An 11866-nucleotide genomic window follows, 5' to 3' on the forward strand; every position below is an offset into this window, starting at 1 on the left:
TTTTTTTTTTTTTTTTTTTTTTGCTTTTTGGAGGGCAATTGGGGTTAAGTGACTCACCCAAAGTCACACGGCTAGTGTGTCAAGTGTCTGAGGCCAGATTTGAACTCAGGTCCTCCTGACTCCAAGGCTGGTGCTCTATTCACAGCACCATCTAGCCACCCCTGTTTGATTTCTAGGGTACAGACCTAGTAGTGGTATTACTGGGTCAAAGAGTTTTATAGCCATTTGGGCATAGATCCAAATTGTTCTCCAGAATGGTTTCACCAGTTCACAACTACACCAACAATTTATTAGTGTATACCTATTTTCCCTCATGCCCTCCAGCATTTCTCATTTCTGATAGGTGTGCATTGATACCTCAGAGTTGTTTTAATTTTCCTTTATCTAATAAATTGTAATTTAGAGTATATTTTCATATGATTATAGATAGCTTCAATTTCTTCTGAAAACTTCCTGTTTCTGAAAGTTTCTGAAAACTTTCCATAACTTCCTTTGACAATCAATTAGGAAATTGCTCTTATAGCTATAAATTTGAATCAATTCTCGAGAAATGAGGCCTTTATCAGAGAAATTTGCCATAAAAAATGTTCATATTACTTCATTGTCTATTGTCGCTTTTAGGAAAAATGAAGTTTCCCTGATTATCTCTTTTAATTAGGTCTATTTTTATTTTTCTTTGTCTGAGATCATGATTGCTACCCCTGACTTTTTTTTTTACTTCAACTGAATCATAATAGAGTCTGCTCTTGTCCCTAATGTTAACCCTGTGTGTGCCTTTCTGTTTTAAGTGTGCTTCTTGTAAACAACTTATTTTTGGATTCTAAATTTCTAATCCAGATTGCTAATTGCTTATTTTTATGGGTGAGTTTATCCCATTCATATTCACAGTTATGGTTGCTAATTGTATTTCCCTCTATCCTATTTTCTTCTGTTCTCCTTCTCTCTCTTTTTATCCTGTCTTTCCTCAAAAGCCTGTTTTTCTTCTGATCATAGCCTCCCTTAACTTTTCCTTCTTTTTATCATCCCCATTTTTTCCCTTTTTCCCTTCCCTTTCCATTTCCCTGTGGTATAAGTTAAATTTCCAGACCCAACTGAGTGTGTACATATGGTCTTCCCTCTTTGAACTAATGAGCATTCAATGACAATGAAGTTCAAGTATTTCTAGTACACCCTCCCATTTCCACTCCACTAGAAAAGCTCTTCCTTGCATTCCTCTTTTATGTATGAAAATTTCCCTCATTCTACCTCTCCTTTTCCCTTTCTCCTAATTCATCCCTCCTTCTTAATGATAATTTTTAGATAATCCTGACATAATCAACTCACATCCATGCCCTCTATTTATGTAGACTCCTTCTTACTGCCATAAAAATGATAAAGTTCTTAGGAGTTATATGTACTATTTTGCTATTTAGGAAAGTAAATACTTTAATTTTATTTAGGCCTTGATGATTTCTCTTTCATGTTTACTTTTTACACTTCTTTTCAGTCTTATGTTTGAATGCCAAATTTTCTATTCAGTTCTGGTCTTTTCATCAGGAAGACTTGAAAGTCCCCTATTTCATTAAATATCCATTTTTTCTCCTGAAGGATTATACTTAGTTTTTCTGGGTAGGTTATTCTTGGTTTTAATCCTAACTCCTTTGCTTTATGGATACAATATTTCAAGCCCTCTACTCCTTCAATGTGGAATTTTCTAAATCTTGTATAATCCTGATTGTGTTTCGAAGAGTATTTGAAATATTTTTTTCTGTTTTTTTGCAATATTTCCTTTTTGACATAGAAGCTCTGGAATTTGGAATATTCGTGGGAGTTTTTATTTGGGGATCTCTTTCAGGAGGTGACTAGTGAATTCTTTCAATTTCTATTTTACCCACAGGATCTAAGATATTAAGGCAGATTTCCTTGATGATTTCTTGAAATATGATGTCCAGGTTCTTTAAATTTTTTTTCAGATAGTTAAATTTATTCTAAAACTATCTGTCCTAAATCTATTTTCCAAGTCAGTTGTTTTTGCAATGAGATATTCCATATTTTCTTCTCTTTTTTCCACTGTTTTTGTTTTATTGTTTCCTAAAGTCTCATGGAATCATTAGTTTCCACTTGCCCAGTTCTAATTTTTAAAGAATTATTTTCTTCAGTTAGATTTTATGTTCCCTTTTCAATTTGTCTAATTCCACTTTTTATGGAGTTCTTTTCTTCATTTATTTTTTGTGCCCTTTTTACCATTAGAACAGTCTTGTCCTGTAAGGCATTATTTTCTTCAATTTTCTGTGCCTCTTTTACCAAGCTATTAATTATTTTTTCTTGTATTACTCTCATTGCATCTACCCATTTTTCTACTACTATGTTTTTTCTCTCTTTTTGGATAGTATTTTATTTTTCTAATTGTATGTAAAGATAATTTTAACACTCATTTTTACAAAATTCTGAGTTCTAAATTTTTCCCCTTTCCTACATTCCCTCACCTCTTCCTAAAACAGTAAGCAATTTTATATAGGCTATATATGTGTAATCATGTAAAACATATTTCCATACTAGTCATTCTGTGAAAGAAGAAACAGATCAAAAGGAAAAATAATGAAAAAATAAAGTGAAAACAATATGCTTTAATCTGGATTCAAAATCCATCAGTTCTTTCTCTGCCCTGGAGAGCATTTTCCATCATAAGTTCTTTGTAATTGTCTTGGATCGTTGTATTGCTGAGAAGAACTAAGTCATTCATAGCTGATCATCACACAGTGTTGCTGTTACTGTGTACAATGTTCTCCTTTGTGCTTATTTCATTTTGCATCAATTAATATGTCTTTCCAGGTTTTTCTGAAATCTGCTTGCTCATCATTTCTTATTGCACAATTATGTTCCATTAAAGTCATATGCTTCAGCTTGTTCAATCATTTCCCAATTGATGGGCATCTACTCAATTTCCAATTTTTTGCTGCCACAAAAGGAGCCTTCGTAAGTATTTTTGTACATGTAGGTCCTTTTCCCTTTTTTATTATCTCTTTGGGATACAGACCTAGTAGTGGTATTGCTAGATCAAAGGGTGTACACAGTTTGGGCATACTTTCAAATTCTTCTCCAGAATATCTGGATCAGTTCACAACTCCACCAAGAGTGAATTAGTTTCCCAATTTTCCACATTCTATCCAACATTTATTGTTTTCCTATTCTGTAATATTAGCCAATCAGATAAGTGTGAGTTGGCACTTCAGAGTTATTTTAATTTGCATTTCTCTAATCAAAAGTGATTTAGAGCATTTCTCTATATGACTATAAATAGATTTCATTTCTTTATCTGAAAACTGCCTATTCTACAGGTATAAGAAAAACCTGGAAAGACTTACATGAACTGCTGCTGAGTGAACTGAACAGAACGAGGAGAACATTTTATACAGTAACAGCAATATTGTTTCATGACCATCGTTGATAGATTTAGCTCTTCTCAGCAATACAATGCTCTAAGACAATTGCCAAAGACTCAGAATGAAAAATGCAATCCACATCCAGAGAAAGAACTGTGAAGTCTGAATACACATCCAAGCATACTATTTTCTTCTTTTTTCTCATGGTTTTCCCTTTTGTTCTGATTCTTCTTTCATGACATGGCTAATGTGAACATATGTTTAATATGATTTCCGTGTATAACCTATATCAGATTGTATACCATCTTGGGAAGGGGGTAGAGGAAGTAAGGGAAATTTTTGGAATTCAAAATATTATAAAAGTGAATGTTGAAAAATAAAAAAATATCTGCCTGCCTGTTCATACCCTTTGACCATTTATCAATTGGTCAATGGCTTATATTCTTATAAATTTGACACAGTTCTCTCTATATCTGAAAAATAAGACCTTTATCATAGATATTTGTAGCAAAAATTGTTCCGTGTAGGGAACTGTAAGTGTGAAAATCTCTCCCACTGAAGGTTTATCAACTCTTCTATAATTTATAATCTTAAAGAGATGTCTAGGGCACTATTAGGTGAAATTAATTCACTCACCCTTTCAATAAACAGTTCTACCATCCAATATACTAGGTATCCCAACAAGTATCATTTCATGATAAATATGCTCTGTATTTTTTCTTCTGCATCATTGACAAGAATGTTGGGGAAAAAAATCACACCAAGTACAGAACTCAATGGCATTCTCCTGGAGACCTCTTTTCCAGGCTGACATAATCCCATTAACCAATACTAGGAATCAGAGTAGGAAAGGATCTGAGAGGTCCTCCAATCTAACTCCTCATATTTGTTCTCTAGAGTTCTGTTTCCCTCTGATCAGTCTTTGTAGTCTGCTTAGAAATTTTTCATATTCCCCACCGCTCATCCCCATACTCAATCAATTACCAAATCTTATCAATTCTACCTCAACAACATGTCTTCTACATATCTCCTTCTTTATAATTACATGGGTATGATTCTAGCTCAAGTTCTCATTTTGTCATCTGAACTAAGAAATAAGCAGTTAGGTGGCACAGTGAATTGAGAGCTGGTCCTGGCATCAGGAAACCTGAGTTCAAATCTTGCATCAGACGTTTACTTTACTATGTGACCTTGGCCAAGTCACATAATCTCAGTTTTCTTATCTGCCAAATGGGTATAATAATAATACCTACCTCCCATGGTTATTATGGAGACGAAAGTAGATATTTGTAAAGTGCTTTGTAAACCTAAAAGTGCAATATTAATGCTATGGGTAGAGTTCTGGCCTGGAGGCAGGAATACTTCATCTTCGTGAGTTCAAATCTGGCCTTGGACACCTGCTAGCTGTGTGACTCTGGGCAAGTCACTTAGCCCTGTTTGCTTCAGTTTCCTTATCAGTAAAGTAAGCTGAAAAAGAAAATGGCAAGTCACTCCAGTATCTTCACCAAGAAAACCCCAAATGGGGTTATGAAGAGTTAGACATGACTGAAATGTCTTAAAAATGATAATGATTATTATTTACTAGCTTCCTAATTGATTTTTTTTTGTTTTCATCCCCTTCCCTTTTTAATTCATACTTCACAAAGCTATATTGCTTCCCACAAAAAAATTCTTACTAAAGCACAGGACTGGTCATGTCAGTCTCCTATTCCCAAATCTTCAATGGCCTCCAGGATAAAATAATGATTTTAATAAACTCATCAAATTGGCAAATTAAATCCCTTCCCAATCAGATTCCAGTGTCCCTTTCCATGTTTATTTCACATTGATCTCCTTGACTCATTCTATGGTCCAGAGCAGCTGATTCTTTTACTATTCCCAGGTCTGATACAGCATCTTCTGCTTCCTTCTCTGTGCCCTGACTGACTTCAGTGTAGGTTCTCCTCATCTTCACCTTTGTTGCTACTTTTCAGTTGTTTCTGATTCTTTGTTTCATGGCAAAGATACTACTAGAGTGATCTTACATTTCCTTTTTCAGAAGTTTCCTCAGATGAGGAAACCGAGGCAAACAGGGTTAAGAGACTTACTAGGGTCACAAAGTTAGCAATTGTCTGAGGCTAGATTTGAACTCAGGTCTCCCTAACTCCAGTCCTAGTGTTCTATCCACTGCACCACCTAACTTCCCTACCTTTTAGGGCCCTTAATTTCCTTCCAAATTCAACTCAGGTACTATCTCTCACAAGAAGCCTTTCCTTATATCCCCTACCCCCAATTGTTAATGTTCTCTCCCTCTTCAAATTATCTTGCATTTATTTCTCTGCATAAATATTTCATCCTGTTCTTTCACCACTCTCAGGAGACTGTAAGTCCCTTGAGAGGAGACCATTCTGTATTTTGTCTTTGTGTCCCCAGTGTTTGCCACAATGCCTTGAACACAGAAGGCTATTAATATTGAATAAATAAATGATGAATTTAATATATATAATGTGGTACTATCTTGCATTATATCTTTCACCTTCATCTCCCACAATAATCTCATAACTATCAGCCATTCCAAAAGGATACTACCAATTTAATATTATCCCAAGGAATAGATTTAAACATATGGCAAACTACTCTGCTATCTTTCAGAGAATTACAGTTTAAAAGTTTTTCTTCTGGGAGGATTCAAGAGTTTTTTTAATTCCTCAAAGCATACAGAAATAAAAACAAAGTCCCTGGGCAAAATGGTATCAGAAGAAATAAAATAGAAATGAAATGTTGAGTTAAGACAGCATCATAACTCTTTTAAGTAGGTTGTATGTCCCAGATTTTTTTTAAATACACATGATAATAAATCTAAAAATGATTGAGCTATTTTAAAAGAAAATTAGGTAGCCCCACTCTAAGTATGCTTTCTCACATTGTACACACTAATGTCACCAGACAAAAGAAACAAGCCCACAAATCCTTCAAAGAAACTGCTGATATCCTGTATGAAGGGCAAATGTCCTCTAAACATCTTTAGTATGTCATACTTCAGAAATCTCTTTTCAAAGACTGGAGAGAACAGAATGTGGGGCAGAGAAATTATTATTATTATTATTTTTGCTCTAAGTTAGTATAATTATTTAAGAGCTACTTAGACCCTGACCTCCCTCTCCTTTTACTACCCTATAGTAAAGAAGAAAACAATCCTTACTAGCATTTTTCTAGGTTTTTGGGTGGGAAGAAGAAAATATTGTCTACATTTGTTACTAAAGTGTTCATGCAAACACAAGAACTAGGCATTATAAAAGCAATATACCCTTCTTAGATGTCGATAAGTGAAAAGGGAAAGATTGGGTTACCGATGTAAGTGGCTTTCCCACCAGTCACTAAGTCACTGGCTTAGATAGTGGTTTCCCAGGTTAATCAAGTCAGTTACCAAATCTAGAAGTAAGTTATTCACTAAAGGAAACATGTTAATAATGTATTCACTAAAGGAAACATCTGAGTATCAAGGACTTCCCCTTTGCTAAACTAGCACTCTGCTTTTAGTAAGACTGTGAGGAACTTGATTATAGTAGGCTGTTGTTAAAACAGTGAATTATATTTTAAAATAGACTAACCACACCTAGAGAAGGAAGAATCCCAAGAATGCACACTTTGAATGAAAAGGGTTTAGAGGTTAGTAAAATACATGGCAAAGTATGAGCCAATATACATTGATTTTATACAACATAGCCTTTTTTTCCCACTACCCAAGGCAATTTAGACATAGTTTGTAAAACTGTTAAGCAAAGATAATTATTCAACATTTCAGTTATTTTCTATTCATTCATTTATTCAACAAACCTTTATTATTTTCCTACTGTGTACAACAAGCTGTTGACAAGTCAGATTATAGCTCACTCAAGGGCACTGCATGTTCCTTTAAACTAACACTGTCATGGTGATTTGTGAGGAAGTAGAAAGAGAAGAAAAATTTGGCAAGAAAGGGTTTGGGTCCTGTTGCGAAACCCTAACTGCAAGCCAGATAAGATTCTCGATGGACTAGAAACACCTGTTATTACAGAAGAAATTTATTTAAAAGACGAAATGAGAAAGAGGAGATCCTAATCTTCTCCCCCTCCCCCATAAAAATAACCAAAGGAAAATGTAAATATAAACTAGTATATGCAGATGTAGTATCTTTCCTCTGATTATTCCAAGTGATTATTCCAAAAAGGCACATAGCAAGCTCATTTGTCTCTAGTCAAATGAAGACAACTCTTAGAAATTATAGGATTGCTAGTATTGAACATTGTAAATTTAAATTCCAAAGTACACCTTCAAATATATTAGGTAGCAACAATTGGTAAGTACTCCTTAAGTTGTCTCACTGATTCATCTTCTACCCCCTTCCTTTCTAAGTGTAGATGTTTCCTCAAGGCTCTGTGTCTCCTGGTACTCTTGTCCTTTTTTCTATATTTTCTACCTTGGGGTTCCTCTCTACTCCCAAGATTTCACAGAAATGTCAATAAGATGTGGAAGGGAACAACCCCCATAGGATCTGGAGCTAGAAGGCACCTCAAAAGACCTCTAGTCCAATCCCTTCTTTTTGCAGGTGAGAAAATTGAACCTCAGAGAGATCATTCAAGGGGCAAAAAGCATCAGAGATAACAATGCTATCCATGTGTACAAAAGTCCCAAATCTATATATCCAGTCCTAATCTATCCCCATTTGTCTAATCTTGGGCCTCCATATACCTACTACTCATCAGCTATATGCTCAGATTGCCAACACGCACCTCAAACTCAATATGCCCCCAAACTGAGTTCATCAACACCCACTCCACCCAATTTCTGCATGTGTGTTGATTACATGGACTACACACACATTTTTCTGGTTACCTAAGCTCTAAACCTAGGTTATAACATTTTCTTCCTTCTTCATCTCTTCCTACATCAAACCAATTATCAAGTCTTATCAATTTGATTCCATACTTTATATCTGTCCCATCTTTTCCACTCCCATTGTTTCTGCCTTCTTTCAGGCCTTCATCTCCTCTTCCCCTAGGGAGATGATATTGTCTACCTTGTAATTCATCTTCTTGTCTTCATTTCCTTCCCCCTCCATTGTAATTTCTGCATAGCTCTCACATTCATTTTCTTAATGTATGGGTCCATCCATATCAGTGCCTACTCAAAAACCCCAAGGGACTTCTTACTAAGCATAGGGTAAAAAGAAGATGCAACTAGGCAAATGAGAATGATCAAGTCAATTCAATACAAGCATTAAGTATCATGCTGTATTCTGGGGACACAGAGACAAAAGTCAAGAATTGCCAAGGTGATACAAATGCACGAGTTAATACAAAGACTATACAAAGTAATATCAAGCAAGCACACATATGAAATCTACTGGCATTGAAGGTAGGAGGGAGCCAGATTGTGAAAGACTTTAAATGCCAAACTGCATTTTAATCTAAAAGAAATAGGGAGCTGTTGAAGGATTTTTTTTTGGGGGGGGGAAGTGAACTTTATGAATTGGCAGGTAGAAGAGGATAGATTTAAAGGGAGGGGTAGGCTGTAGGGAGGGGAATCCATTTGCAGACTATTTCAATAAAGCAGGTGACAAGTATCCAATTGAAGGAAAGGGAGGAGAGTAAGAGACATGAAGGTTGAACCAAAAAAAGAAAAACAGTCTTAGTAACTAAATAAATTTTCAAGTTAAGAAAGAGGCTACAATGACTCAAAGTTTGGGAGTCTGAGTGCTTGAAAGGATAATGATGGCATCACCAATAGAAATATAGCTTCTGAAGGAGATACAGATTTTCATGGGGAAATATAAGAAATTTAGAAATCTTGAACAACTCAGTCCAATGGTTCTTCACAGCCTTATTCCACCTCTTAAGTAGATACAATCAAAATCCCAACAAAGTCCTTAAAGTTGGCCAGGGTCACTATCAGCCTTATTTTCTACAGATGAAAAACATAGTTTAAGACCCTGAATTGTCTGGATCCAATCTGTTTCGAATCTTGTTTAACCATACCCCTTCTTAAAACATATACTCTAGCCCAACTGGAGTACTACCCATTTCCTGATTGCTTTTTCCTTTCTCTGGCCTCTGTGTATTCTAACAGGCCATCAGCCTTATCTGGAAAATGATCTCTCCACATTTCTGCCTATTGAAATCCTCCTCTTCCTTCCTTCCTTCCTTCCTTCCTTCCTTCCTTCCTTCCTTCCTTCCTTCCTTCCTTCCTTCCTTCCTTCCTTCCTTCCTTCCTCCCTAGTCTAGTTCAAATGACACCTCCTCCAGGAAGTCTCTCTTCAAAATTTTAGAGCAATGTGGTATTTTCATTTGCCATCATTACATCCTACTTCATATCTTATATATATATATATATGTATGTATACATATAATATATTTCTACGTAAAGTACACGTAATTCATATATGTATACTTATGTTTATATATTGTCACGCCCTGATCCCTCTCCCAATTACATTGTAATATCTGAATAATTGAAGATGTGTAATTTTTCATTTTTGTGTTTCTAGTCCCTAGTATGGTGCATTATACATAGTTGGTGGTTTAATGTTTGTTGAATTGAATTGAACCAAAACACTGCATGACAGATTATTTCCAGATGAGAAAAGACCAAGGCCTATTATCACATGAACTACTTTGAATCCCATGCATTCAAATAAACAACAATATCTCAATGCTTTTTGCTTACAATACATAATGTAAAAATCTGTTCACTTACTTCAATCAACCAACAAGAATTCACTAATTACATACAATATGCCAGGCACTGACTCAGGATTTGGGCATACAAAGACAAAAAGCAAATCGTTCCTGGCCCTGGGAAGCTTACAACCTAGTAAAGGGTGGCATGTTTATTCACACATGCATACATAGGAGGATTCATGGAGGAGAAAGCTGAGGAGTCTAAGAAGTGGATGGAAGGAGGTAGTGCAATCCAGGCATGACAGACAGCCAGAGCAAAGCAGAGATGGCCATTTTTCAAAATGGGATAGGCACTATGTGTGTGCGTGTGTGATTTTTCTGTATAATGATGTGATTCACAGGAGTTGTTCTTTTAGCATCTTTTCAAAGAGAAAATCTTCCTTAAATTTTTGTAAAATTGTGAAAATAATTCCCTAACTCTCCAAAGTGCGGGAGAGGGAGATGTGGTGCAAATCAGAATAATTTCTAAACTGAATCTATCATGAAAATCTAGCAATTCAGCAAGAAAGATACAGAGAAAATTATTTCTAAGAGCACCAAGTGAATTACTTATTTTTTTTTTAAGCAATCAGGGTTAAGTAACTTGTTAAAGGTTACATGGCCGGGGGCGGCCAGGTTGCTCAGCGAGTAAGAGCACCGGCTCCAGTGTCGGGATGACCTGGATCAAATCCGAGCTCAGATACTCAGCACCACACCCAGAAGTAACTGGCCATGTAACCTTGATCAAGATACTTAACCCCGATTGCTTTAAAAAAAAATTTTTTTTAAAAAGGTTACATGGCCAACCTGGGTGGGTGCTCAGGCTACCTGGCCACCCCGAGTGAATCACTTATTAAAGAAACAAGTATTTTGGGCCGGCTTGGTGACAGCAGTGAATAGAGGACTGGCCCTCGAGTCAGGAGGACTTGAGTTCAAATCCAACCTCGGACACTTAACACGCGCGCGCGCGCGCGCACACACACACACACACACTCACAAACCTAGCTGTGTGACCTTGGGCAAGTCACTTAACCCCAATTGCCCTACCTTTCCCCCTCCAAAAAAAAAAACAACCAAGAGACAAGTATTTTAAAATTTGGCATATTGGTCTGCATGTACACTGTCTTCTATTTCATGTTAAAATGAAACATTCAGAAGTGATAATATTCAGGAAAAGATGCTTCTTTCTAGTAAGAAAAAAACTAAAGCTCAAGACAGATTACTCAGGAATAGGGAAGGAAAACTCATGTGTATGCAGAAATCTAAGTCTCGATTTCAAAAAGTCAACAGAAATGACTGGTCGCTAATTTGCTTCAGCAATGAGTTTCTCGACTTTAGATTCTCCATTACTTAATTATTTGGGTGGAAAATTTCTGGGAAAAAATCGAGTTTAAGGGGGAGGAGGGTTTCCTTTTTAAAAGGCAGGTGCCTTTGAACACTAAAGCAAGTTCCCAAAATGTCCTCTGGAGATTAAAAAGTAGATGTGGAGCAAAAGCACCGGTGTGGAGGTTGGAGGGTTAAATGTTAGTTTACTAGGAGAACTCTTGCCTTCACCTTCCTAGTTCACGTGGCCAGAGTAAACAGAAGGTGAGCTATAGTCAATTTAAGGGGGAAATGACTACTATTTCACAATTTTGAGGACTTTAAAGCCTACACTAAAAAAAAAAAAAAAAAAAAAAAAAAAAAAAGGGAAGGGGGTAGATCGGGGAAATTTTTGTATAAAAAAAAAAAAAAAAAAAAAAGAAAAAAAAAAAAAGAAGAGAGAAAAAAAAAAAAAGACAACCAAAAAAAAGAAAAAGGAAACGAAAAGGGGGATGGTAGGAGCCT

General features: G+C 35.9%; 1 long non-coding RNA gene across 1 annotated transcript in view; it reads right to left on the minus strand.

Annotated features, from left to right (window-relative positions):
- Positions 1-11866, minus strand: part of LOC138166222 (uncharacterized) — a 50686-nt gene that overhangs the window by 37724 nt on the left and 1096 nt on the right. The gene's annotated exons all lie outside the window — the stretch shown is intronic.

Source organism: Petaurus breviceps, unplaced genomic scaffold (genome assembly GCF_028583685.1).
Source record: "Petaurus breviceps papuanus isolate PSGF00001 unplaced genomic scaffold, PetGlider_PUasm1.0 126, whole genome shotgun sequence".
In the NCBI taxonomy this organism is placed as follows: Eukaryota; Metazoa; Chordata; class Mammalia; order Diprotodontia; family Petauridae; genus Petaurus; species Petaurus breviceps.